We start from the raw sequence: 6,000 nt of genomic DNA on the forward strand, positions 1-6,000 counted from the left end.
CTTTACAAGGAATTTTTTGACTTTATCTAGATCAGATGCAAGATTTTTTTTAGTTGGTTCTCAATTGTTTTATTTTACTAGATTTACTATGCAACTGCATGGCCCCAATATATTCTGCAGTACTCGACATTGAGATTTTTTTTAAGTTGGTTGTCAATTGTTTTATTTTACTAGATTTACTATGCAACTGCATGGCACCAATATATTCTGCAGTACTCCACATTGAGATTTTTTTTAAGTTGGTTGTCAATTGTTTTATTTTACTAGATTTACTATGCAACTGCGTGGCACCAATATATTCTGCAGTACTCCACATTGTATTCAGTTTCTGCCCTGGAGTTTACAGTCTAATATCCTCATCACAGGCTTACAGAAACACATGGAGCAGTTTAGTTAGAAGCCAATCTGATACCAGGAGGGACCACAGCATTATGGGAAGATTAGGAAAGACACTCACATGGTTTGCCAGATCCATGTGGGCATCCAATGTAGAACTGCCAGGTGTGAATGCTAACCATCTATCTGCTGTGCTGCACGAAGTGTATACAAACATATATACAACTATACACAAAAATATAGCTTTCTTTATATCTATCATCTGCCCCACCATCCATTACAAATCCTTGACACAACTGTCTACCCAACCATTCATCCAAATGCCTGTCTAACAGTCTATTCATTTGTCCATCTCTATCCAATGATCTGTTTATCAATCTATCTGTCTATCATCACTTCCATTCTTCCATGTATCTATCAATGTACACTTCTATTGCCCATTCTTTTTACTGCCCATGCTTCCATTCATCTATCTAGCAAACCATCCATTTATCGATCGATCTATTGAACATGACCATATACCCATCTGTTCAATACACATTCCACCTATGTTTGAACCCGTCCCTCAGTCTGTCCATTTTCATAACTATCTGTCTGTCCCTTTCTCCTTCCAAATGTCCATATGCCCATCCAGTCATATAAACTCTTTTTGTATCTCTGTACTGTACACTTGCCATACACTCTATATAGATGTTTCCTATGCATGCGGACACCTGATTGAAAAATAAATCACACATGACTGCTTTTCACATTTTCCATACACAGTCATGGATGAATCGCTCCCAGTCCGGATGCGTAATAACCTGCTATCCGTTAATGCAAAGATTAACATACATTTTCCTGTGTTCTGTATTGGTGTGAGACACTGGGGACACTTTGCAAGGTGTATAATATTCTACATGGTCAGACTAGGGTGTATTGGTGGAAGACCTCCACATTGGGGACATTGTGATTGAATCATAGATTATATATATACTTCTACATGGTCAGACTGGGGTGTGCTGGTGTATATTGATCCCATCGTAGGAAAGGTCAGTGGCCTTCCCTGCAATGTGAGTTGTAGATGGTCTGTATTTTCCTATACGGTCGGACTGAGGTGTATTGATGAATACTGATGGAAGATACTCTCATTGTGGACATTATGCACCTCCAACCCTCATTCCAGATGAGTTATACAGCCTTTCTTCCATGTGACTGAATCATAGAAGGAGTATATTATTATTTATAGTCAGATTGGTGTGTACTAGTGTGGGGTGCCCACATTGGGGATAGTGTGCAGCTTCCACTCTCATCCCAGGAAAGGTCAGTGGCCCTCCCTTCAATGTGGCCGAGTCATAGATGGTCTATATTCTTCTATATGGTCAGACTCTGATGTACTGGTGGACGACACTCACATTGGGGACATATTGTAGCTCCCACCCTCATACCAGACGAGGTTCATAGCCTTCCCTCCATGTGACTCAGTCATACAAGGTGTAAAATATTATTGATGGTCAGACTGGGGTGCACTGGAGGCTACTGGTGGAAGACACTCAGATTGGGTACACTGTGCAGCACCCATCCTAATGTCAGGAGAAGACAGTGGCCTTCGCTGCACTGGGATTCATAGAATCATAGAAGGTGTGAATTGTTATACATGGGCAGATTAGGGTGTATTGGTGGCAGACCTCCACATTTAATATTAGTAAACAGGATTTATATGGCGCCAAAATATTAGGCAGCGCTGTTCATTAAATAGGGGTTGCAAATGACAGACAGATACAGACCATGACACAGGAGGAGGAGAGGACCCTGCTCCAAAGAGCTTAAAATCTAGGAGGTATTATTGTTTTTTCCTTAAATCATTTTTATTAATGTAAATATGAGAATTCACATAGTTCCATACTAGAACCCAAGAGGATAATTATTACCTTTATTATCTTTACACATACATGTCTATGTAGATCTTTCCCCTCCCCCTCTCACACACATGTGTCTAGTCCCCAATAAATGTATGTTTGTTCCATGGTTTTTGGAGGGGTGGTGCCATTGGCAGGAATTTTTTTTGATTATTTAATCTCCCAGAAATTATATTTTTTATGTTACAATGACCTCATTGCTTGTAGGCTATGTCTTGGATGGCGGTTGATTTAAATTATAGATATAACGGGCCTAAATTATTAAAGCTCTCCAAGACTGAAGAAGATAGACTATCATGGGAAAACCTGGGTGATTCAGCAGACCTGGAATGTTTATTTTTATATATTATATCTCTAAATTGTGTGTTATAGGCGAGGATGATAAATTGATATTTGGTAATTACCCTATATTAGAAGAAGTTAGATAGAGGAGTTATATTGAGTATCCCTTTTCCTGCAGGGCAGACATTCAGAATAATTAGAGATATGGTATATATATATGTCCTCTATCCAATTTTCTGAAACGCCAATGTACTAAATCCCCTGGGGAAGCATTTCTGCAAAATGTGCTGGGACAAATAGCATCACTCTTAGAAAATAATTCAGCAAAACTCTTGATATCTATATTATTAAGGATGTTTCCTATAACAATTGATAATAAATTTCCTATAACAATTTCCTATAACAATTTCCTATAACAATTTCCTATAACAATTGATGCACATGTATATAACACTAGAGAGATTTGTTCTGTTAGCATTAGAATTTCGTATAAAATCGATGTTTGATGTTTAATTCTTTTGGTATTTGTTTTTCCTGTTAAAAACCTTAAAAACCCTTCCTTACCATATCATAGGTGTATTGGTTTCTTATATTGGGCAATGTCTTTTACTTATCACTGTGCTATGTTTGCTGAAGTTGCCATGCTTGTTTAAACACTCAACATTTGCTAGGAAACTGGTCTCTTGTTTTTGTAAAGAGGAGCCAGGAAAAGAGAATCAGGCATGCTATTAAACATTCTCTTGTGTGAATCTTCCAGGTCCATGCGTTTCAATGGCAGTAATTGATTCCTACCAGGGAATGTGTGAGGGAATGTCAGTTTCCCTGCTTTATAAATGGAACCCATAATGTTGGAGCATTTCAACCCATTACAGTGGGTAGGTCCAAGTGAGGTGCAGGGAAAGAAGAGGGCATAGACGAACTGGGGTTTGTTGTCTTGGAGCATGGGGTATGGAAAGTTGGGGATGTAAAGAGGAAAGAAAAAAATAAATTTAATGGGAAGATAAGGAGAGGCGATAAGGAGGCAATAGATCCACCAAATTGGAGGGTGCATGAACATTTATATTAGGTGACAGGTTCAAAATTCTGCAGAATACATGAAATCTATTCAACAGAACAAAGTTAGTCTAGTGAGATCTTCCATTTGTTGGAGTTTTGGTGATGTGACTTCATCACAATATCAGGAGCTATAGTCTTTCTACAATTTCTAATATACATGTGAAGAAAAACAACTTAATTTGGATTGCCCCCCCCACACCAGCTTTAAATTTTAATGTAAATTCATAAGTAATTTGAAATGTTTTTTTTTAATCTACAGCTCTCAAATGGCCATGTTCAGACATTCGCTGGTATAGGATGACGGCGCTCTCTGTCCTCGTCTCATAATTATTCCCCTGTGTTGTCACATATGCTCCTTTGTGTCATTTGTACATTGTAGTTTATATAAAATACATTTTGGATTATTAGGTAATTTATAGATTGTGATACAGAGGAGCTGCCCCGTTTGCATTGTCTGTACAGACAGGAGTGCCTAGGAAAAGCTATTGTTTTAGAAAGTGAAGTTGAATTAATTAGCATGTCAATAGTATTCTGTAACAAAAGTAAATGTTTAGGGTACTGCTTAGGCATCCTTAACATTTCTAGATGTTCCATATTAAATGGCAATATTTACCTAGGTTCAAAACCACGGATGGATCGTTGACACGGTTCAGCAACGAGCGGCTATCTGGGCTCATTCTGGCTAGATTGATGACCTACAAAAGGTTGCCCATCTCTAACAAGTATCAAAATCATTTACTTAATGGAAATGGATGAGAGATTCTAAATAAAATGAACTTATCTTTGATTATTTAGCGCTTCTGATTGAAATCAGTGCTGCATACCCACTTACCATGGTCAAGTTTTCTCCACATGACTTCCATAAAGAGAAGATATTGGCCAAATGAATTTACAGACTCATGGGGTCATCATGTGGTTGGCACCTTCCGTTCTCCTTGGCAGCAACATCTCCAATCGCTTCAGCTCCGTGAGGACTATTTTTCAGTCCAAAGCCAGTTCTGCTCACCATAGACTATCTTCTCTGCTGCATAGCCCTGCCAGGCTCATCAACCCCTAAAATTGCTTTTCTTGCTGTGCCATTTTGGAACGGTCCCAAAAGCTACAATACGTTCCAGTTGCTGTCTGAACACTTGGCCTGCAAAGATCATCTCAATTCTGCTGTTTTTATAATTCTAAGAGCCTTCTGTAGAAAGCTAACTGAAAGAAAAACTGTTTGCTTTGTTCATAGCAGCCAGACACTTTTATTCTTCCAAGAATTGAACAAAAGAATTTGACTCTTTATTTAGGAAACACAGATAGTTTGTCTCTCAGAAATTTCCATACAAGAGGCCCACTGTTGTATTCTGGTTATTATTTTACCGAGGCTCTGCACAAAGTACAGGCACAGTAAAGAAGAGGATTGAAGAATTTCTAAACCCAAGAGCAGAGAAATGCAATATATTGCAGCTTACCAGCCCTTAAGGATGATGACTGCAATTGTTTATTTTGTTTCAAGATTTTAGTCCTATTTTTACCTAGTTTTTCTGCCAGAAACATAGCATTGCACCCTATGCTCAGTCTGGTCCTATTCAATTGTATTGGGGCTTTTGCAAACCACTTTAGGAAAGCATTTGCATGTGCATTGCAGTGAGGTTGCAGCACAGTTCCTGTAATGTACATGTTGTTACTTTACAGTTCATAAGCAACTTTTTTGTATGGGATTTTTAAGGCAGTCAGACATAGAGAAATATAAAAATAAATACATTTTATTTCAATACACAGAACTGACTCTATTAAAACTCAAGTAACCAAACCCATATACATGTAGGTAGGTGTCTCCACCAACTGAAGGATACTGAAGTGGACATGGATTTAAAAAAATTTAACTGTACATAATTGTAATGATACTGTAACCAACATCCTATTTACAGTCCGACACGTTTCACAGATTGCTTCATCGGGGCATTGTAAATACAGTTTACCAATACAGTATATATGCACATAAAGGTCAAAAACAGGGAGTGTAACTGAAGCCTGACACAGGGCACAGCACAAAAAGTTGGGGGGAGTCCTCCACAGCAGCACAGGACTAATGGATATATTGATCTTGTGGTGTAGAATAAATTTTCAAAGATATTGGATGGCAACCCACCAGAGGAAATATAATGGGGGGGGGGGGGGGGGCGCGCGCAAAAGTTGTTTCCCACATAGTGGTGGATGCAGTGATGGAATATGCAATCCAAGAAAAAGAAGAAAAGACCAAGAACAATAACGATTGAAAAAAGCCAGTCCTGTGCATGGAGCCCCCAAGGAGTGGGGTAACAAGCGGTGTCCTGTGCATGGAGCCCCCAAGGAGTGGGGTAACAAGCGGTGTCCTGTGCATGGAGCCCCCAAGGAGTGGGATAACAAGCGGTGTCCTGTGCATGGAGCCCCCAAGGAGTGGGGTAAC

This window comes from Pyxicephalus adspersus, chromosome 9 (genome assembly GCF_032062135.1).
Source record: "Pyxicephalus adspersus chromosome 9, UCB_Pads_2.0, whole genome shotgun sequence".
NCBI lineage: Eukaryota > Metazoa > Chordata > Amphibia > Anura > Pyxicephalidae > Pyxicephalus > Pyxicephalus adspersus.